Source organism: Protopterus annectens, chromosome 14.part0 (genome assembly GCF_019279795.1).
Source record: "Protopterus annectens isolate FY-2018-M chromosome 14.part0, PAN1.0, whole genome shotgun sequence".
Classification (NCBI taxonomy): domain Eukaryota; kingdom Metazoa; phylum Chordata; order Ceratodontiformes; family Protopteridae; genus Protopterus; species Protopterus annectens.
Window position 1 is genome coordinate 1016474806 of NC_056748.1, and position 24706 is coordinate 1016499511.

Genomic DNA, 24706 nt, shown 5'->3' on the forward strand with positions numbered 1-24706 from the left:
GTAAGGCTCAGAATAAAAGACACCATGAAAAAAGTGACTTTATTTATAAAACATGAGTAAACACTTTTGTGTCATTTATGAAGAGAGAGACTTTACCAACAGCCGTGGTGGTGCAGTGGTAGTGTTGTCGCCTCACAGCAAGAGGTTCTCCCGTTTGATTCTCGGCTGGAACGCCTTCTGTGTGGAGTCTGCATGTCTTCCCCATGGTCAAGTGGCGTTCGAAAGACATGCTGAGTGGGTGTACCTTTGTTGAAGGTTGGGCGTCGGGCTGGCACCTTGGCACCGTAAAAATCTACTGCCAATCATTAGCGGACCAGAGTTCCGCTTTGGCGACCCCTAACCAGGGAACGCCAGAAGAAGATGAAGAGAGATTTCACCAGACTAATGGTGATTTTTTTATGTACACAAATTTCACATGACAACAGTTATGTAAATGCAAATTTTGATCAAAAATTTGACTGAGTTTATTGACAAACTGGTCAGCAAGTTACACCATAAAAGCATGGATTACAGTTTAATGATAGCAAATGTATGCAAAAAATGGAGGAAAGAATAATGCATAATCTGTTTGGATTTAGACTGCTAAAGGAAAACTCATGAAAAGCGAAGGTTTGAAATATAAAATGAATGCTGTAATACTTTGTCTACATTTATCCTCTTAAAATTAGACTGCCACTTAAACCAGCATGCCGGTGGGCATTTAAAATACATAAAATCTTATACAACTTTGCATGGATCATGCTTTGTATAAAAAATCATTGTGTTATTTCTTAATTACATATGTGTGCTCATTTATATGTGAATTTTCAAAAATGTGTCTGCAAAATGCTCATTAATGCAAGCCCATTTTTTTTATCTAGTTTCAGAGAATGTGGCTGAAGTCGTTCGTTCTGAATGTCAAATATTGTTCCATTTTGTTCAAAAATGTGTCTGAGATACATGTGTAGCTAATTGATGCCCCATATGTTTGTAGTTTCTTAAAGGTATACTACATCCCACTTTCACAAAAAAAGGCTAAACACCTCTTGAACAATGTACCAATACCAGCTGAATATTCCCCACGTGCCTTGCTCTCTAGGCCATCTAGCTTTCATTGCAGAGATTCATCTGCCCTGCTCATCTATTGCAACAACTTGTTATTTCACTGTAGTTTGTAACATTTACCATTGTACTCTGTTATGATGCTCTGCTCGTGAGTCATGAAAGAATGCATAGCACCGAAGAAATCACAAAATTAAATGAAATTCAGTTTAATTATAAACCTTATGTACTGTCGTCAGTGAATCTGTTTTGTTTTACAAGACTACTATATATGTGCTAACAGTGAAACTGTTTTACAATTTTTTACAAGTCCAGTAAATGTAGAAGCTGATATTTGTAGGCAGTGAATCGACACCTTCTGTATTACAGGTAGGTAGGTACTAGGCTATCTGCCCAAGGGCATTTATAAGCCTAGCCGGAGTGTGTCAGCTTTTGCCACCCCATTGATTAATTAACTGAGTCTCTGTTACCCATCCACTCGTCAAGGTTTCTCTTGAAGTGTTAGTGAGGGGCTCTGCCTAATGTAGTTAGGAATTTTGTTCCAAAGCATGGGGAGTCTCTGTGACAGGAATCTATCCCTCCAGCATGTTCTATTTATTGTTGTGGCTAGGTTTAGCTCACTAGAGTGAGTGGCTCACAGTGACTTGGGTTTCTATAGGTGGAGCATGTCCATCAATTCTGAGTTGGATATGACTTTGTAAGTCAGGCAGAGATCACCTCTGAGTAAGCGATATGCCACTGAGTACAGTCGGAGTTTTTCCAGTCGGGCTGCATAGGACATATGTTTGAGGCCAGTAATCCTCTTGGTGAGGTACTTTTTGTGGTCTTTCCAGCTGTTGGAAGTGTCTTGTGAGGTACATCCCAAATGGGGCATTGTACTCTATGATGGGTCTGATGAGTGACGAGTAGAAGGGCACTATAACCTCTTTATTTCTAGATGCAAACCCTTTAGTAATTAGATGGGCTACATAGAAGGATTTCCTAACTACTTTGGTAATATGATTGACAAAGGAGCGATTACTATCTACCTGGGTCCCCAGATCTCTTATTACCTCTTCTGTATTAAGGGGGCTGTCACCTATGTGGTAATTCATGGGTGTTTTGTTTTTCCCAAATGGGATGATTATGCATTTTTTGGCATTTAACTTGAGACCATGACTTTGACACCAGGTGTCCATCTCAGTAAGGCCCTTTTGGAGAATGTCCATGTCAGCCGGAGAGTCATTTATGGCTCCCAGTTTGCAGTCATCGGCGAACTTGGTTAGCCATAGTCCACCTGTGTTTGCCTGTACTTCTGAGAAGTATATGCCAAACAGTAGGAGTCCCAGGACCGAGCCTTGTGGGACACCACTTGTGACTGGCTTACAGTCAGACCTGGAGCCCGCTATTCTTACCATGTGAGTTCTGTCTGTAAGCCAGTTGGCATCCTATCTCATGACATAGGGGTTTATGTTCAGGCTGGTGAGTTTTTCTATAATTCCTGAGTGGGGAATGGTGTCAAAAGCCTTGGTGAGGTCAAGGTAGGCTGTGTGAACCACCTTCCCCTCATCTATGGCCTTGGTGACTGTCTCAAAGAAGTCAACCAGGTTTAGTAGGCATGATCTGCCCTTAACAAAGCCGAGCTGGGTTGAGTCAAGTGTTTGGAGGTTCCCAATGTCTTTGTTAATGAGTTCCATAATGATGCGCTCCATAGCCTTGCAGACCAGGCTAGACAGGCTTATGGGGCAATAGTTACCAGGGTCAGTTGTGGCCCCTCCTTTGTGGAGCGGAATAACCGTTGCTGTGTGCCATTCTATGAGCACGTAGCCTGTGGAGAGGCTGGGGTTGAACAGTGTGTTTAGGTTGGGGGTTAGTCTGTTCTGTATTTCATGCAAGATGCAACCAGGGACACCATCTGGCCCCACTGACATTGTGCTTTTGGCTTTTGAAAGAGCTGTTTTAACCTGTGCATCTGTGATTTCTGGGACACTACACTTTTCCAGTATTGTTGTGGGCCCTTTTGGGGGTGAGAGGGGGGTGAAGTTTGCACTGAATCTATCTGCCAGGATGTTGGCAATATCAGTAGGTTCAGTATATTTTGTGCTATTTTGCACTAGCTCAGAGCATATCTGTGAGTTGCCACTTAGATTCTTGACATAGCTAAAGAAGGCTTTGTAGTTATTTTTCGAATACTTGGCTATTTTTCTGTCAAAGTTAGCCTTGGATTATTTTATGAGGGACCTTAGTTTATTACTGATACTGATCAGGGATGTCTTTCCTTCTTGGGATTTGCTTTTTTTCTGAACTAGTTTCCTCCTTCTATTGTATAGCCTGTTTGTGTCAGGGGTCCACCAGACCGGTTTCCTTCTCTTAGGTCAGTGATTCTTGGTTTTGCTAGGAATGGCATGATCCATGCATCCTTATAGGTGTTCATAGAGTGCATTTGTAAAGGCTCCTGCATCCTGGACACTGTTATCCTTAACGTGGGGGCTGTGAAACTTACCACCTCTGTCTTAAGTAAGGTGAAGTTTGCTATAGAAAAGTTTTTCACTGTGGTTTCCTTGGTTGGAGGTGGTGGTGTGGTGTGGACATCTAGAGTGATTAGTTTATGGTCTGATCTAACCAGTGACAGGTTGACCTCCGGTGCAGAACACCTGTCGCCCATGTTAGTGATGACCAGGTCCAATATGTTTTCACCTCTGGTAGGGGAGTTTACCAGCTGATACAGGGCATTTGAGTTGATAAATTCCAGGAAGCGCTGGACCTAGGAGTTTGTACTTGAGTAGTTTTCCCAGTTAACGGTAGGGTAATTGAAATCACCAAATATCAGGGTGTTTGGTAGGACCTTCATGTTTTCCATTGTCTCCAGAAAGGAGGAGTGGTGGTCCTGGGTCATGGAGGGTGATCTGTAGCAGGCCACAATTTGTATTGTAGATTTGCCCGATGTTAGTTGCACATGGATGATCTCAGAGGTATCATGCTGCGCCACTAACCTGGAGGTGTAGGTATCCTTGATGAATATGGATACACCCCCTCCTTTTTTGCTTCGGTCCATGTTCTGTGGCCGAAATGTGTGGTATGAGTTGTAGCCTGGTAGTGCTGGGGTGCTCTCTGGAGCCTTGAACCAGGTTTCAGTTACTGCACAGATGTCAACGTTCTCCCTACTGAGGAGTGCTTCGAGCGCGTGCATTTTGATATTTTAACTCCTGGCATTGAATAGCATAACTCTCATTTTTTTATTTGTGCTGTTTACGGAGGTGGGTTTGACTTTTGAGCCTTGCCTAAAAAAGGTACTATGGGGGCAGCAAGAGCCTTGGCTAGTATTCGAAAGTCTAGGGGTGACAGGTGCAAGCCATCTCTTGTGAAGCAACGAGGCTTATCAAGCATGTTGTCCCAGGCTGACAGACACTGGATCCCCTTTGAATGACACCAGAAGCTTAGCCAATTGTTGAAATTGATCATTTTTTCTTTATACTGCGGTATCATTCTTGGTGAGGGCAGGATGCTACTCAGGGTCAGGGTCATACCCACCTGGGCTACATGATCAGAGAGCTCTTCCATGTCTCTTTTCATGTACTCCAGGGAGGTACATCTCAGGTCATTCACACCAACATGAACAATGACAGAGTCATATTTGTACTTGTTCTGGAGTGAACTGAATGCTTGTGCTATGTGGCAGATTCTGGCTCCTGACAGGCAGCTAACAGTAACCTTCTCCTTGTCCAGCCTAGTGAGTGGGACATCAGTGTGCCTGACTATAGAGTTGCCTATTACTAGTGTGTTAGGTATGTTATTTCGTCTTAAGGGCTGTGATTGTGCGGCACACTGATTTTGTGTTTTATGTGTTGTCTGGTTTGTGACCGGAGGTGCAGGTTTTTTGGGTGTCTGCTTTGGAGGTCTCTGATGCTTTTGCAGGTTTTTATTTAGAGCCTCCGAATATGATTTTGTGTATTTATGAGTATTTTTTGCCAGTGCTGGTTTAGTATGTCTATGTGAGGATGGAGGTGTGGTGCAAGTGTTAACCTTCTCCTCATGGCTGCCTGTTCCAGTCTTGGATGGAGAGTGCTTAGCCTCCAGTTTAGCTATATAATTGCATCTCTTGCATATGTTAATGTTTTGTGGTAGGAGGAGAGGGTTGTCTGTGTACATGAGGCAGTTGTAACATTGCCTCAGGATACCCAGGTTCACCAGCTGGACTGAAGGGTATACCTGAAATTGCCCTTTGGTCATGCCTGAATAGTAGGGTGAGTTGCTTAGTCAGTGAGGGATGAATAATGAGCCTTGCCCTGCTGGGCAATCCAGTGTCGGGGTATATTAGTGCTTGCTATTAGGTCTGAGCAAGTGCTGGACTGTAGGATGCTTTTTAAGTGCTTAGGTTGAGTGTTAGACTACTTTCAAGGGAAAAACTAAATAGGAGACTTGGTGGAGCCGGGAATAATTTAGCTCTACCTAAGCTGAGCTGCCCAGACACACAAAACTGTGCAAACATGGTTTTTACAGCAGGGAAATGAAAGAGATAGAAATTAGCCCAAAATGGCCTATAAACTACTAACTTCTGGGCTGGAACCACTCCTCCAGAGACAGATGGCTGCTCAAAGCTCCCTCTCTCACAGGTGAACAGAGAAACCTCCCTCTATCCAAGTAAGGTATGGGCAACTCAGAAAATTGTAACACAGCCCTGAATTCAGCACTAGCCTGAAAACTGGACTATACTAGCTTAGAAAGGTGGGAAACCTGGAAAAATTTTTTTTGAAAAGATAAGGCAAAAACAGTAAAAACATACACTTAAAACAGCTTTAAACAACTACAAAAAGTAAAAAAATACACTTAAAACAGCTTTAGATGACTACAAGCAATCATAAAAGGCTTTTAAACAAATTACCCAATTAACCAGTAAAAAAATCTCAAAACAGGGCCCTGTTCCTGTAGTCTTCAATCAGACAAGTTCTAACTGCACACTCCTTCCACTGGGGTGCAGAGGAACATTCTCCAAAAAAGAAGGCCTGGATTAGTGCTCAAGTTATACAAACAAAGCTAGATTCAGCAGGCCTGAGTCTAGTTTATGTGACAGCAAACAAGGCACACCAATTTCAGTAAGAAACAGTTCAAATATGCAGGCACTATAAGCCTCTAACCAGAAAGTTCCAGCTCAGAAGGGCAGAGTCCAGCCTCTCATCCCACAAGAGTGCAGACCACAAACCTTCTTAATGTAAAATGACTGGCCTGAAGCCCAAGTACTTAAACCAAAACTAATACACTTTTATAATAACAGACACTGAGCCTTCAATCAGCAGTTCCCAACTTAGAAGGATGTAAGCTACCTGTCCTGCCACAACAGTGCAGACCACAAACCTTCTTAATGCAAAACAACTGGTCTGAAGCCCAAGTGCTTAAACCAAAAGGCTTTGAATAATAAAAGTCAGTCTTACAGAAACCCCCGAGTATCTTGAAAATTTCCAGCAAACATATATTTATTTATTATTTATATTACATTTGTTTAGCAGGGATGTCCGACTGGACAGAGCTGTCCATTTTCAGTGGAGCCCCGGCGAGAAAAGCTCCAGAGCAACTGATAACATATTATACATAAGGTATTTTACATGAGCTTGGTAGTTTCAATAAATGTTCATAATTTCATCTATGTGACCACAAATTCTCTGCGTAAACTAATTAGAACCCTGGGATTTTGTGGTGCCTTTGCTGAAGTTTTGTATGTGTTCATAGGTTCATAGCTTAGTACTAGGCTAACTGCCCTTGCAAGCCATTGTAAGCCTAGCCAATTATCCCTTGTGAGACTCAAACCCTGCACCTTGTGTTTGTAAGGCAAACATCTTAACCATTAGGCCACCCTCCCAACCTACAGAACTTATTTGTTATGTTAATGTTATTTCTTTCTAACATTTTTAGCCAAGATAACTTTTTCCACTTTTTTTAAACAAGGACAGATTACTGACACTTCTGTTTTAACTGTCAGTTTTTCAGCAGCTCTGCATAGAAGTGTAGCAAGTCTTTCTGCCTCCCAGAACTGTTCCTCAGTGTGGTACCCCCTTCAACTTTAAATTGAGGTAAAATAAAAAAAAAAAAAAAAAAAAAAAGTTCCTTGTACACTTGCTTGTACTAAAAAAAAACATGCACACATACACAAGAACATCTAATGCAAAGTGCTGAGAGCTTTAGCTCTGACAAAAAAATGCATTAAACTAAATCACTCATGTAGTACTAAAACTCTTCTGTAAATGCAATACCCGCATTCAAAAATTGAATGCCAGTAATGAAGATCGTGCTCCCTAACTTCTTGGTCATGGCCCTCTTCACCCCACTCTGGCCATACCCTTGTCTCTGTAGCTTGCATTCTTCTTTTTTGGCACTAACACGTTAAATGGCTAGTGGTTTGGATGTCTGTATTCTCCCTATCAGTAACTGTAAAGGTGATAAACCAGCAGCTTGCAAAAGCAAGTTTCTGTAGTCTAACAATGTAAGATGAATGTTCACATGATGTAAGGTATCACGTTTCTTTATTATCTTTTTCCCTTTTGCATCATGAATTCCTCTTGCACATTGATTGCACATTTCTATTTGAATTCTTGGCTTACAAATTGCACCCATTATCTGAGGGTCTATATTACATCATTGAAGGGTCTGTTAAGCGAACACCCTTTGATTGACATGTAAATGTCGAACTATGAAAACTTTGAACAGCCAAGTAAGCGCTCGGCCAATAAAAAAAAAAAAAAAAAATCAAACCCTAAGAAGTGGGAGCCTTCGCACCCCACATCCCCCGATGTGGGGGGCTGCGTACCCCACACTTCCCCTAACTAAATATACCAACTCCAAGATCACACCTCAGTGGAGGAAAGGGCAAATTCCCGAAAACAGCCAAGCAATTTTTTCCCCTGGGGAAAAAATTTGCTTACTTGGCCGTTCAAACTTTTCATAATTCAACATTTACGTGTTGATCAAAAGGCATTTGCTTAATAGACCCTTCTACAACATAAATGGGACCCTTATCTGACATCACTGGCTCAGGTATGTAATCTCTTGCAAATATTGACTTAATTGCATTTATCACAGTAGACTCTGTTATATTTTTCAATTGCTCAACTTTTGGATACTTTAGAATAAGTCAAAACACAGCAGAAAGGTGAGATTATTGTGCGGAAGGCAGCTCCTGCTATTAGCCAAAGTAATTTTAGAATTTCACAAAGCATCAGTTCCGCTTTCTGGTTCTGGTTCTGATTACTACAATGCGGAGAGTACTACGACATTTGTTCTGTCGGTGCTGTAATGTTAGGTCACTACATTCTATTTCAAGCTCTTTTTTACACTGGTATTCCCAGATGAGACTTTTGAGTCTAAGAAACATTTGATTTCTCATTTGTGATGATTTTTTTCACCATTAAAAAAGAAATATTGAATACATTATAGTTCTTTTCTGAATATATCAGATGTAAATATTTTGCCTACCTGGCCAGAATTAGATTATACCCTCTCAGTAGTTTCAGTTGTATTTCCTTATCTGCAGCTGTCTTGTTTTTAGAACTTCTAAAGAATTACTGGAATTTGTGTTACCACCAACAGAACTTTTAGATCTTCTGCAAGTCTTCCTGGTGTTCATATAGAAAAACTGTACTTACCATGTCAGCATCATGCATGTTTTTTTCTGGTTTGTATTGTATTTCTACATCATATTTCTATTGTGCCCGTAATATTCTTCGCAATCTTGCAGGTGCTTTATACAAAAATGTTTTGAAGACACTTTTTAAAGTCTTATGACCAGACTATAAAATAATGTACCTCCATTCCTTGTAATTATTGCACTTTTGAAACCAAAGACTACAGCTAATATTTCCTTCACAACTGACTATTTTCAGTTTGCATAATTGTCCAAGTTGTTGAGGCACAAGCAAGAGGTTGTCCTCTTGCAGTAGTACTGCTGCTAGACATTTTTGACTTTCAGCTACTTAAAGCATCATAGATAACCTTGCATTGACATGTTGAAGTGCATGTGCAGTAGAAGAGGTTGTCCTATTGCAGTAGTACTGCTGCTAGACATTTTTGACTTTCAGCTACTTAAAGCATCATAGATAACCTTGCATTGACATGTTGAAGTGCATGTGCAGTAGTGACTTGTCTCTCTAGTAATTTAAAACTTGTTTGCTTCTCATTCTAGCCTAGACTGTATTCTGCTCAAGTAGCTTTCTTAGTAGTGTAGTTGTATCTGACAAGTGAGGAATGAACTTGGACAGTTAGTGACAGCCCCAAGTGTCACAATAAAAAAGGTACATCTGTTGAAGTTAACATATTTATAAAAGCACATACCTTATCTATATTACAAATAGGCTGTAAGAATATGGCCTATATATTCCACAGATGACACACACTGGGTTGTACTTTTGCTTTATTTACTTTCAGTCCTTGAATCTGTCCAGTAGCTTAATTAGTCTAGTATAATGTTATTGCACAGTAGTGTCCTGACCTAATGTTTTCAGTTACGTTCACAACTCCTTTAAAGCCTTCAGCCATATTGGCTGCATCACTTTGAAAAACCTCTGGAGCAAATAGCATGCCATGCGGTAGTTAAAGAAATCTATATCTGTCATATGGTATTTCAAAGGTACATAGCTTGGGACATTTATTTCAGTGCTGGATGCGCAGGGACTTTTGGTAAAAGAATTTTGCATTAATGATAGTAGCAATCACTTTTTAGTGTTAGTGTCTCTTTGTTGAGGTTGTTTGGATCTATGCAGTTGTTAATTTCATCTTGCTTTACAAGAGTTTCTATGCTGTTAAATTCAATATGCTTAACATTTATTCACTTAAGTGCTCAGTCTATTTTTTCTTTCACAACTTTGGCCATTGGAAGTGTCACTGGCATAGATCCTAGTGACAATCTAATGTAGCATTCTGTCTTCAGATGACCAGACCCTCAAACCTAATCAAAATACTTTGATGGAATATCAGGCTTTGTTTCAGTATGTTGGTTAATGTGCTTGAAAAAAACAGAACAGTTTTTTTTTTTTTTTATGAAGACTCGTCTGTGCATCTTTTATCTCCATAAATCTTAAAATTAAAAACATGCCTTTTATTCATTCCAGAGGCTTTTATACATAATTCTAAAAATTTCTATGCTGTTTTCCGGGTAATGCTGCACTTATATAATATTACTTGAATTCAACTGTTTCTCTCACTGAACATACAAATTGTGCACTTACAAAGTCTCACTGTAATGTTTACCTGTCTGAGTTTCTACTTTAATCATTGGGCTTTTCTCACTATGACTGAAGTTTACACTTCTTTGATAATTTCTGATTTGTGCTATTTGAACTGCTTTAATCACACCTTAGAAACTCATGAGTGTTTACGAAGTATACTGAGTTGCTTTAGTGAGGCTTGCAGACTTATCATTTGAAAAAGTTGTCTATAGACCTTATTTTTATAAATACAATTCCATAGATTTGATCCATGGGATTCAATTTATTACCAAAGTAAGAGTGAAGCACACATGCAGACTCAATCAGCTTGCAGTTTAAAATGGGACTTCTGAACAAACACTTCAACATTATTGCACTTTGCTCCAACATAAAACATACAACATATTTGCTTATATGTATAGTTTCTCTGACTAAATGTATTTTTCATCCACATTCTCAGACTTTCATCTTACGTTATTGCTTGACAATCCCTGTTTCTGACTTCTCTTTGCACTGCATTCAGAGAAAGCAGTTTTGTAGTACTCACAAGCATTTCAGATTTGCAATATTACCATTCTCTTGAATATTAATTTATTTTATTTATTATTATTTAACATTTGTTTTCCAGGATAGTCCGGCTGGACCACTAGTGTCCATTTTCAGCAGAGTCCTGGAGAGAAAAGCTCCATACATGAAGAAACTACATTGATTACAAAGTATTAATAGTAGATTATAGAGTAACATGGAAGAGACAGTTGACTAAACATTCTATAGGATAGTTAATTATAAACATATAAAGTTGAAGTACAGTGTATATAACAGTTCAGTGTAATAGAATAGACACAGCATGTGTACAAGGCATTTTCACAGTAGATCATGTTTACACTATATACAATATATACACAATGTAGCTGTAGAGCAATATTTAACTGTGTTAAGGAGGCTTAGGGAGATAGGCTCTTGTGTTGGATTGGCCTTCAGGAGGGTAGATTACAGCTACATAGAGGCTTGGAAAAGAGATATGATTTAAGGAGGTTTTTGAAAGTATCCAAACAGTTCTGTAGTCTGAGGTTGAGAGGTAGGGTATTCCACGTCTTTGCAACGTCACTGGGGAAGAGGGATTCCCTGTGGCTGTTTTTACATGGCATGTATGTGATCAGAGCTTTGTTACTGGATCGCAATTGACAATTTTAGTTGTAGAGATTTAGATTAATTATTAATTAGATTAATATTCTATTTGCCTCTTTTTTTCTGTTAAAGCACATTCATGCATAATGGTTCACACCACAACCCATTGTACAACTTGATTCTTTTACATACATTGACTGTTTTCATGTCTGTAGCTACAACAAGTACATTGGGTCTAGTTCCTTGTTGCTTATTATTTTTCCGGAAATCATTTTGGACAATATTTTGTGACCAGACAGAGACTTTAAACTTACATTATTATTATTTTTAAAACTTTCTGGCAAATATTTCTCCATCTTTTTCAAGTTTTGATCCAGCTTTGCATATTTCCACACCATCAGTTAAGGATTTTACTTGCACTTTTGACAAATAATTGTTTGATTCACATCTATGGCTTTACTTTTTATTCTTTCAACAACCTCCTTCCTGTATAGTCACTAATTATGCCATATACAATTCTAACTGAAATTAATGGATCACATAGCTCTATTAGTATTCATAGTTATTGCCCTAGGTCTCAAATCAGAAACTTAAGCATCAATAGCTTATTTTGTCCCCTGCTTTCTGGTAAAAAATAAATGTTTTAACGTAGGCTGTATTCCTGTTTGGGGTCATAGTGTGCCTGAAACTTAGCTTTCTGAACTGCCTATTTGCTTTTTTTTTCCTCCTGTCTTAGAGTAAACATATATAATAGCTTGATGGGCTCGTCACCTATCATAAAAGAAAGATGGCATGTTTGACTGTCACAGGTCTGTCATTGAGGCCACAGAGTGTGAAACAGTTAAAATCTTTGGCTCTAGAACTTTCAGTTTTCTTCCTCTTTTCTGTAGTTTCAGAGCAGTCTGAGGTTGAATCATTGACATTTTGAGCAGAGCCAAAAACTGAATGTAATCTTCTAAAAACTGATGTCATGTGAATAAAGTTTGATGAAAATACATATTTTCAGTGATTTATGAGCCTGAGGATTGTTTTATAATGAACTGAATTTTGATGTGGCTTGTGTGCAAAAGAAAATGAAAAATGAATTAATTTTGTTTATTTATATTCCAAGACACAAATAATTAAAAATGGATATTTATACCAGAGTAGCAATAGTAGAACACCATGTGTCTGGGATCTGTACAGTATGGGTATTTCTAACATCAGTCTGTCCTTTCTTAAATTGAGATCCATTATGATACCCTGCTACCCAAGTACTGACACCCCAATGCAGAGGTGTTAATATAACAGACACCTGTGTGGGAACAACACCTTAGCAGTGAAGATACACGAGACAGACACAATACTTGCTAAAATGTTTACTTGCAAGTGTGCAGACCCACCAGGTCACAGAGCTTAAGTATAAAAGTACACTCTACAAGCTGTGACCTCTGCAACTTGATAGCTTATATATGTGACCTCTGCAACTTGATAGCTTATATATGTGATCTCTGTATCTTATGGAAAAAGACACCTTTTCCACTTCAGTGATATTAGTAATTAGGATGCTGCAGCAAGCAATGCCCACAAGCCTGAGTAGAAACAGCAACATCATGTTATGTCCTGAACTTGTATCTGTGAAACCAACTGCATTTGAAACCTGTTTTTGCTGCATGAAGGTTATTAAAATAACATTTGAGGATTCTCTTTTTAATAAAATCTGTGAATGCATATTTACACATGCACAGTTTTTTGCTTTTTGGTGCAATATCCCATGTAAAGAGCTTTAAATCAAGCTCTTTTCACATTACTGTTCTAACTGCCCTTTGGTGGTTTCGTTTTACCATCCTGGCATGTTATATATTGACTTCCTCGACCAAACTTATTTAGTTTATTTTTCTGGGTGGAGGATGACATGCTAAGTGCTTATGTCTATACTTATGAGGTTACACACATTTATCTTTGCTTTCATCTAGCCAGTCTTGATACAGGAGCTAGAAAAATACATAAGCAGTTTTTCTGTATTGTATTTTAAGAAGAAAAATAAAATGTCTTTAAAATTAAAATGAGGATGAGTGGACAACTTTTTTTGATAAAGGAAAATTGAATTTTGTCATGTCAATGAATGGTGAAATGCACATTTTGACACTTAAGGTATTATGAGTTAGGTGAAATGCAATTAAATTTATTTGCATAACCAATCATTGTCCTAAGCAATAGTGTAAACAAACAAATGCAGTTCAAGACTTTATTAAGAGCAATCAGAACAGATGGCACTGGTTCATTCATTTTAAATACTCTATCAGGTATAAATAAAATAATTCATCCTTGGCATTGTCAAACTTCAGTTCCACATAGCCTCTTAAAATGCAAACTAATTGCATATTTTTAACACTTGTTTACTTTAAACATGCACGCAAAACACACACACACAAGCACATGCGCACATATATATTTGTTTCATTAACTATAAAATGCTTCAAGAATGAATATAGAAAGACCCCAATGTAACATGATCTTGCACATAAAGCAGACAGCAGGATGAAAAATAAGGAAAAAAAGCACTCGCTCTTTAGACTGCACATATATATATATATATATATATATATATATATATATATATAGATAGATGTGTGTGTGTGTATATATATATATATATATATATATATATGTATATAGCTATAGATAGATATAAAATATTTCTCATAATACTACATCTTGTATGTTTTTGTTGTGACAATTTCATCTTTATTGACCTTTGTATAGTCTCACATAATCTGCATGGCTGTTTATTTTTTTCTGTACTTATCAACAGAGGAATAAGTATCTAGAATTGATTAGAAAGTTGTGCTGATGATTTTTTAATAGTTAAGTCAATTTTCAAAGCAATACTTTAGAATTAATTAGTCAAATGTTATCAGTATCTCCCACAAATTATGACATTTCTCCAATCATCTTTCATTTTATCTGTTTACATTCAGTTCATCCATCATTTAGTGCTGTCCATTGAAAGCAGCAGAGAACCATGGACATGAAGACACCAAGAGGCAGTCATAGCCTTTGGCTTGGGATTTGACCTTATAAAACTCTTTAACCTTTTTGTGTGTCACATCAGCCAACTGGAAAATTAAACAAAAGTGAAAAGCCCACTGCAAACAAAATATTGCATCTGTCAAGCTGTCTAGCAGGAAGCAGAAGAATTTCTGCCCATGTATCTACAGTGTGTGTCTGCACGTATCACATCTGTCTAAATGAACAGGATCTCATTTCATCATTTGTTTGCAGCTGTGTCTGTGCAGGGTGAGTAGCCAGTCTGTTTAGTTTACTGACTAACTATTTAACCAATCTCTTTTATTCATCTTGAGAGAAAAACACTATTTTATGCAACCATTTATTTCATTACTTAGGTGACTTAGGGAAACAAGTATACAGCGTTATTTATAACATTGTGCTTTTAAGCAAATAAAACCAAATGCATGTCCAAATTCTGCATGCTCAGCCCTGACCGTAGCTATTGACAGCTAATTCCTGCACTGTAATTTAAACTGTAAGAGAACTATTAATACTCATAACGAGTAATGCAACTATGAATTTTTCTCTGAATATACATTATTTCCATGTCTTCTCATTGTTTTCAGTAAACTTTGTAGAGAAAATATACTGTATAAATTGAATAATGGCTGTCAGAAAACAGCAGAGTATGCATTTTGTGGGTATTCTAGAAGTCTTCTTCATAGTATATTGGATGTAAATGGTGCAATAGATATTGGTGAGCAATTACTGGAAGCTTCTAAATTCATGTAGTTATTATCAAGTTAAGCAGAGCACAGCTAACTGTGATTCTAGATGTCCTACTTGTTTTCTACTTGTTGACATGTACAATTATGGTAGAAGGCAAGGGATCAGTAGTTCAGTGATATGTAAGTAAGTTATTAGCTTTTCTTGATGACCATATAGCTAGCAGTTCCTACAGGCTGCACACGACTAGAAAAAGCCATAACTAAAAAGTGTTGTAAATAAAACTTCGGTATATATCAGCTATTATTTGTCTACCAAGTTCTTTGTACACACTAATATCTGTGTATCCTTGTATTTAGCAGAATCATTTTGCTGTGCCAAGAATGCAAATGCAGTAAAATAAAGGACATTTCTGGGTTTACTAGCTTTTGTAAACTACAATGAATGAATAATAACTGATTTGTATACACTAAATATGAATTTCTGCAGGGAATTCTAATAGTTCTGCAGTTGGCAGAGGAGAGACAAGTTATTTCTTTATACCGCTGTTCCCCAAATGAGTCCCTTGTTAAATCAGACAGGGATCATCATTTAACAAAAAAAACCTTGGCGTCATAGTTCCCTGTATGGAATTATACCAAACGAAGCAGTAGGAGACGGAACTTTAAAGAAGAAATATGAGCTTGTCATCACTAGCCAGTCTGGCATCTAGCTGACAAGATGCAAAGAGGATTGAATTTCATTTTTTTTTCAAATGACTACTGAGATTTAGACAGATAATTCTCCAATTGCTGACCCCAGTGAACTTTGAAATAATGGAGTTAATCTAAAATACAGCCTTTTCTTAGGCAACTGCTCATGAACTACATATGATGTTATTATTAGGAGCCTTAGTGGGGGACTGGCAAATTAAGTGATACCAACCAGAGTGGTACTGCTGAGTGGTGGAATGACTGGCAAACCTTTTCATAGATCCAAGCAGATAACTACCTGTGCTGAGGGGAGGCAAGCTTTTGATTAATCTGAAACTCAAACAGTGAGAACTGAAACCTTTGCAACATGCTTGATAATTTAAAAAGGAGAGAGTCAGCTCACTTCTTCTTTTCTTGACATACACTTTATTTTCTTTTTCTTTTCTCAGGTACACCTGCCTAAGACATCATATTTCATGTGGTAGCAGGTGCTAGTTACAAAACATGATGGGAAGTGCTTTGCAGTACAAGAGCTAATGAGGTTAAGAAAGGTCTGCTGCATAGGTCCTGCCTATGATTAAGCAAAGAAGTGCTCTTTCAATGTAGATCTTTTTCAGTACCTTCTTTTTTGTCTTACCTTTTGCTAAACAGTTAAATAAGAATTTGGTCTTGCTATTAGGAAAACACCTTTAAGAAAATTTCTTTCTCTTCACTTAAATGGAAGTAAGCATCTTGCAGGGAAATTAAAATCAGTATGAACAGATGTGTGCAAAAATGTTCCAACTGTCTTGTATCTTAATAAGGCATAATGATCTGGTGCAATCAAATATGTTCAGTTTACATCAGTTATGCAATGGCTGGGTTTCATAGATAGGCAGAGCTAATTTTGGGGATTTCTGTGAAAAAAACTATAGAGCTACATAGACATGCATTAACAAAGATATACTGCAAGTCCAAACAAAGGATTTTATAATCAGAGGCATAGCTAGGGAAGGTTGAAGGGGGCAAAGTCCTAGGGGCCAGGATGGACAGATCCTAACTAGTCTTCAGTGCATACTGGCATTTAGAAATAAATGCTGGCATTGCATTTGTGCTCAGAACTGGAGTGCTGTAGCTTTGGCATAAGTTGCAGCAGCTCTTTGTTCCTCAGAGTAGCATGGCAGTCCTTATATAGACCATTATGAGTATAAACAGCAAAGAGCTACATTTGTGCCCCATATAAATAGGGAGTAAATAGTAAAGTGGGAAAGGAGACATCAGTAGAAAATGCACATAGGTAACTATAAAGTAGAAAATATGAGGATAATGAAGGACAATTTTTGTCAGTGAAAGATTCCACTTTTGCAAGTTTTGCAAAACAATGTAAGTTTGAGAAGGGATTGAGGGTTGGCTGTGAATGGGATAGGGAAGAAGGGCAATTAATAAGGGCAGACAGACAAACACAGCCTCAAATACTTGATGGCATGCACACAAAAGGTAAGGAGAGTGGGTATACATAGACATGCAGAGGGTGGATAAATTATGATGGCTTGAGATTGGACAATTAACAAGGAATGGGAAATGACACATAATTCAGGAATAATACCAGGTTGGGAATTTAGTAGGTTTCTGCCCATGGCGAGTTCTAGGCTAGCCTAGAGGGCAGCAAACGCCCAGCATCATTCACCTGAGTGGCTGATGTTATGGGCTGGTTGCTCCACAGATATAGCTCAGTTGATGAGGCCTGCCAGTCTCACAATTCCATAAAACACACCAGGATGTGCTGTACATTGGCAATGTGAGCATTCAGTTGCCAGTGCACCTTGACAATTTTATAGCTTCCCCAAATGACCCTGGGAGACTTGGCCAGATACCTTCTTTCTACTTTCAGGAAAAACCTTGACATCCCTCCTAATAAGTGGACAATGAGGGCAGCAGTGAAGCATCTAGGACACATCTAGCACGAGAACCATCATCACGCTGCTTGGGAAGCAGACTTAGTGTCCACTGGTGACCAAGTTCCAGTAGCACTGAGCCTCACAGCCCAGGTTTCTGCAACCTCACCTTCTCTTCTTATGCAACATGAACTGCAGAAGTATGATATAGTAGATAAAAAATGATTGCACACACATTACAAACAGTCACTGTTGTGCAGTGAACCATCACAGAAGCTGCACTCAGCCTGCTGCCAGGAGAGGCATTACCACCTTCTGTGATACCCAATCATGTTTAGTTGTTACTTCTTTACCTCTTGAAAACAATGTATATATGTGCAACAGTTAAGATAGTAGAAAGGCAAGTGCATAACAATAGAAAATAAATGCTTACAGTAAACTTCAGGCACTCACTTCTGAAATTCTGCACTGATGAAACAGGTTAAGGTGTGCCATCTCAATTTACTGTACTGATGTCAGCACTGCTTAGCAAAATGCCATCCTAGCATCTACTTTTTGCAGTAAGTTGGCATACATCTCTAGTAGGTGCTCTCTAAATATCCTGTGCAGGAAGGACAGGAAATTTTGTTTGCTTTGTCACACCATCCTGGAGTCCTGCATTCCATAGTGCCTAAAGCAGCCATGGCCTCTCACTCAGGTCTATCCATGGATCACATTTACTTTCAGCAACGCAGTATGAAGATACTTTATGTCCCTAACACTCCACCATGGCACTAAGGATGGGTACTGCATTGAACCATGGCACTATGATTATGCACCTTTCCATGAGTTCAAACATAGCGGCATTATGTTTCATGGTCATCATGATGCACGTGGCTAGTGCCCATGTTTGGGCAGTCTAATATATTGATGCAGATACTAACTAGCTTCATTAGCATAATCACCTTGTTAATCGGTTCTTGTTAGTATGATACAAAGCATCATCACCATTTTCAGCAGCACTGCTCATTGCCATACAGTTGTGGAATTTTGGAACATTTCCGTAGACTTGAGCTTTGTGGTGGTAATGAATGAGTATAGCCTGGTCATCAAGAACAATAAATCCTTTGGATGTCAGTGACAGTGAAACAGATGTTATGGTATGCAAGTAACTGACAATCTATGCCTCTTACATGGAAATACACTGTATGTCTGTAGCTGTGGGGATCCAACTATTTACGATGGAAACCTTATGAAGGACATGTCATAAAGGTTATGGGGTTTCAGTGCATTGGGGAGTAGCTGTGTATGGCATTAACTGCATTTGACAAAAAAAAAATACATAAAGTGGGATTCTGTTGATATGACTACAGTGCATAAATTTGTGGAGGCTGTGCATAACACTGACTGCAGCTGGTAAGCTATTGCATTAATAGGGTATACTGCAGCCATGGCTACAGTTTTTAAATTGTGGGAGCCTGTGTATAGCACTAACTGCAACTGATAAATAGGTGCTTAGTGAAGGAGAGGCTATGGCTATATATACAATATTCTCTTAGAGGCAATATGGTTTCAAAAATATAATGTAATAATTGCCAACTACTCCCTGACAGGCAAAACATTTACAAATGCCAATAGATTTCAGTTAAGAGGTACAGTTCATTGTGTGGTTTGTGGACTGATTCTGAGTGGTTGAACATGTCAAAGGCCAGAGTTATATCATTGAAGACTGCACCTGTTAGGTGTCCTTTATCCATGCTGCAGAATACTTCACATAGGCCAGCTGTTATTTCAAAAATGATATTACTGGGGATTATTTATGGAAGTTTGTAGTCGGTTTAAGGACTATCTCTATAATAGAGATTTCACATTATCATTATATGTTCTTTGTACTCATACGACAACAACAAATGTGTGTTCCGCAAAAATCAGTGTTAGAACTACAGCCTCCTCACTCCCTAGGAACTAACCAACCTAAACTGTTTTCTTTATGCAGATGACTTGAAAATCATCTAATCTAATAAATCTTTGTCATATAAGCATCCAGATTCAAAATCACTTGGCACGTCTTAAACAACAAGTACAATGTCCTCCATCTGGAAATATGTCTACTTCAGACCAGTGGCAAAAATCCCAAGACCAACTAGCATCAGTCATTTTCAATCAATTTCAGTGTTGTCCACATTATTTAATTTATTTATTTATTTATTTGCATTTGTTTACTGGGATGGTCCACTGGACCAAAAAGTGCCCATTTTCAGTGGAGGTCCAGGGAGAAAAGCTCCATAGTGATTTATACAAACAACAAACAAATGTACCAAATACAACAAATACAAGAACAAGAGCTGACAATTAAATAGATTTTTAACAAAAGTACAATTGGGCAAGGAGGCAATACAGCCATAGACAAGATTATCTACTGGTTCTACTAGTATAAGTAATTGCAGTAAAGGATTACTAGTCAGGAGTTAGGAAGGATTAAAGAAGTAGGTAGGATGGAAAAGGAGTGAAGAGGAGGAGATAGTGGGAGAAAGAAAAAGTTAAGTTATGGACTGTGAGGAACTGGCACATGAGCATAGCCACTCTGAGGACAGATGTTGCTTTAAGGATTTTTTGAAGAGAGATGTGCTGATAGTGGTTCTTAAAGTTTGCGGGAGAGAGTTCCATAATTTAGCAGTGGAGAAGGAGTGGAGCATTTAGCCAGTGGGGAGGTTAGGTTTGTTAATTTGCAAAAGCATTTGATTCTCAGAACGGAGGGGTCTGTTTGGGTGATAGGGTTTAAATAGAGAGGAAAGGGCAGGGCAGCTGGCAGGGTTGAATATTAGTTTATGGGCAGCTGTTACTTATATGTATGTGAGATGATGCGGAAGTTCTAGCCAGTTTAGTATGTGAAGAGAGGCACAGTGGTGGGATGAATTTTTTCTGTTAGTGACAAATTTTGCAATTTTGTTATAGCAAGAATTGGGCTTGGATTTTAGACTGGCTTGTATGTTAATAAAGAGGGGAGTGCCATTATAGAGCAATGGGAGCAGGAAGCAGGAGGCAATTGACAGATGTTCTTCGTCTTCCATTGCTGCAGTCCTTACTATTGGGTATAGTCCGCATCCAGTCGGCCCGAATACCAGAGTATAAGGCTGACGTCGGTCAGGGCGCATTAGACTGACGTCAGTACGTCAGGGTACTAATGCGCATGACCGGCGTCATATCCTCAGTCTTTTTTGCCGCGTGATCCGATGCAGAAGCAGTTTTGCGAGTGCAGGTTGGCGTTCTGAAATATTTCCGAAACCGGAGTTTCAGACCGAATCAGAGTTGGCTAAGTACCCCGTTGGGGAACATTTTTTTTTTCTTGCCTCAGTATTTAACCGGATGTCAGAAAAAGTGAATAACTGTATTTCTTGTGGGAAACAAATACCTCATAGGGATTACCATACATTATGTATACCTTGTTTAGGGCCTGAGCACGACGTTGTTGGTTGCCGCTCTTGTGCTAAGTTTAACAAACGCACTATTAAGAGGAGGTTAGACTGTGCCAGATTAGTGTTTGGGAAGCGTTGCAATTATAAAATGCCGTCGGATGCTCCGGCGCCCGCTTCATCCAAGAAGCGCAAGGACAAAACAGCGAAGCCTAGGGTTGATGAACCGGCAGTCCCAGACGTGGGTTCTTTAGATGGCTCAGTGGAGCCAGAGGTTTTGCCAGGAGTTTCTATAGAGTCTCAGGCAGAAACTTTACTGTTACAGGATGTACCCTCTCAGGAGGCAGGCCAGGCTGAGGGGGCTTCTCAGGTAACTATTCTTCCCTCTCTTCCCAAAGTAGTTAGAGCCTCTCCTTCTGTTGCCAAAACTTCTTTTAGAGGTAGGCCAACTTCAGCTTCAGTAGGGGCTTCTCCTAGCCTTTCGGGTTCTGTACCTAAGAAACATATGCTTAAAATGGCAGAAGATTTGATTACTATGATTAGAGGTTCTATGGGCCCTCCTGATAAGAGGCCTAGAGTGGAACCAGAGTTTGACAGTTTTGAACAGGGTTCAGGGGCTTCTGAATCTTCTGGAAGATTTGCAGGAGTATCCTCATTATTCTGATTCTGATGTGGATGATGCCACTCCTTCTTCTCCTCCTGAGGATTTTTCATTTTCAGAGACTCTGCATTCCATGAGGGAGCACTTTAAATGGGAAGGCCAGGATTACTCTGATTCCAGGAAGAGGCTTAGGGAATTCTTGTTTTACCCCAGCATAGGCCCTTAGCTATACCTCCTGTGTTGAATGTGGTGGAAGATGTTTTGCAGAGGCTTCCCTGAACCCTGATTCTTTGCCTCCTGCTCCTGTTAAACCTGATAGGTACTATAGGGTGCCCAAGCTCATAAGTATTTGTTTAAGAGTCCTAGGGCGACCCAGAAACTGTTTCTCAGGGGCCTAAAGGTGTTAAGGCCTCTGTGGTTAAAAATCCTGTTCCCACTGACAAAGAGGCAAGGGCGTTAGATAGGTGGGGTAAGAAAGTGTATACTTCTTCCACTCTAGCCATGAGAGCGTTGAATTGTCAGTTTCACATGCTGAAATATCAAAATTATCTCCTTTCACAATTGAAATCTAAGGTGGATGCTTTGGCGGAAGGTATTGATTGTAAAGACTTGCTGGATTTAGTTTATGTGTCTGAACAAGTGGGCAAGCATTCTTTGCAATGTGGTTTTGATGCTGTGCAGGCCTCCTCGAGGGTGGCTGCCACTAGTTCTGTTCTTCGCAGGCATGCCTGGTTGGGGATCAAAATTTGGCTGAGCATGTTAAGACAAGGATTTTGGATGCTCCTTTACAGTCTGATGTGTTGTTTGGTTCACCTGTGGAAGCAGTTTTAAAGAAAATGGAGGACAAAGCTAAGTCTATGCAAACTGTTAAAGATTTTTGCAGGTACAGCCACAAGTTTAGTAGAAATTGGCCTGCTAAGGGGTGGACATATCCTGCTTATGATTCCCAGTCTAGGGGTAGGTCTAGACGTGGTAGGGGCAGGGCTCAAGGTTCTTTTAGGCCTAGAACAGGCAGTTCACCTGCTCAGACTTCTGGTGAGGGCAGGGGTCAGTCCTTTCGTAAACAGACCCAATGACCTGCCTTTTCAACTGCCAGTAGATTCTCGTCTGGCAGCTCCTTTGGAAGGACAACTGTCTCTTTTCAAAGGAAATTGGGATTTAATTACTCAAGACAGATGGGTGTTGGACATCATTCTACCAGTCCCTGTGTCAGAAAGGGGCCTAGGATTTTATTCTCGCATGTTCCTAGTACCAGAGAAGGGGAACACGTGGAGACTGCTTTTGGATTTATCTCTCCTCAACACTTATCTGGACATTCCCAAGTTCAAGATGTTGACGTTACAACAGCTTTTACCCTGCTGGGCAAAGATCACTGGATGGTAACTTTAGATCTCAAGGAAGCTTACCTTCATGTGCATATCAGGCTAAGTTACAGGAAGTATCTGCGGTTTCAAGCTGGAGATTCTCATTATCAGTTCTCTGCATTGCCCTTTGGCTTATCTACTGCCCAGAGTATTCACAAAGGTTCTGGCTCCAGTGATAGCTTACTTCAGGCTACAAGGACTTCAAATCTATCCTTATTTAGACGACTGCCTGATTCTGGCTCAAGAAAAGGAAGACCTTCTACAGCATCTGGAATATCTTATAGCAGTGCTAAGATGCCTAGGGTATTCTGTGAACGAAATAAAGTTCAGTCTAGTACCCTCTCAAGACATGTGCTTTCTGGGTGTGAGACTGAATACAGCAGCCCAGATGGCCTTTTTAACCCCGGACAAACAAAAGAGTCTGTCACTTTACTTCCATCAACTATCTCATCAGTCCGTGCTGACTGCAGAGACAGTCCTTCAAGCATTAGGGTTCATGGCATCTTATATTCTGGTGCTTCCCAATGCCAAACTGCATATGAGGAAGTTACAATGGTATCTCAAAATGTATGGACACAGCACTGCCAGGATTTAGACACTGTCATTCAAATAATACCTTGCCTTCAAAGAGTATTTTTGTGGTGGGCTCAGGAATGTCACCTAAACAAGGGACTCTCTGTGACCCGGCCAGAGGCGAGTCAGATTTTACCGACAGATGCCTCAGACATTGCTTGGGGAGCTCATCTAAATGTAAAGTGGATACAAGACAAGTGGCCTGCCAGACTACAGCATCTACATATCAACATAAAGGAGATGTTAGCAGTCCAGTTCGCATTGCTGGCTTTCAAGGAGTTACTTCTTCCAGGGCAGGTGTTGATTCTAACAGACAACACAACTGTCATGTGGTACTTCAACAAACAAGGGGAACACATTCTTATCCTCTATGCAGGCATGCAATGATTTTATGGGAGACTGCGCTAGCTTGCACCTAACTCTTCAGGCAAGGTTTCTGCCAGGAGCACAGAACTCCTTAGCAGATGTGTTAAGCAGACAAATCATGGATCCCCACAAGTGGAAACTGGATCTTCATGTATTTCAGAAATTGACAGTGTCATGGGGAACTCCAGACATAGATCTGTTCGCTTCTCCACTAAACCACCAGCTGCCACAGTTTTGCACAAAGGGGTTTCATCACACAGCTTGGAAACTGGATGCTCTGTCTTTCAGTTGGACAAACCTTCATCTGTATGCCTTTCCACCTCTGCCTCTTCTTCCAAAGGTACTGTTAAAGGTCAGACAGGACGGGCCAAGGATGATTTTGATAGCTCCAGATTGGCCTCGGCAACACTGGTACCCTCTACTACGGAGTCTGGTAAAGAAGCCTCCATGGCCTTAACCTTTGATTCCACATCTGTTATCCCAGCAGGATGGTCATCTGCTCAATGTCAAGCTTCACTCTCTTCCTCTGACAGCCTGGCATATTCTGTGTTGAAACACAGCAGGTCTCAACTTCCTCAACAAGTTTTAAATGTGATTATGGAAGCTAGAAGACCTAGTACAAGGAAAGTGTACGCAGCAAAATGGAAGAGATTTTTATTTTGGAGTAAAGCAAAGGATTTGGAGATTTCTGAGCCTAATTTGAGTATGGCTCTTCAATATCTTACTGAGTTACTGGACAAGGGTCTGTCCTTCTCTTCCATCAAGATTCATGCTGCAGCAATCTCAGC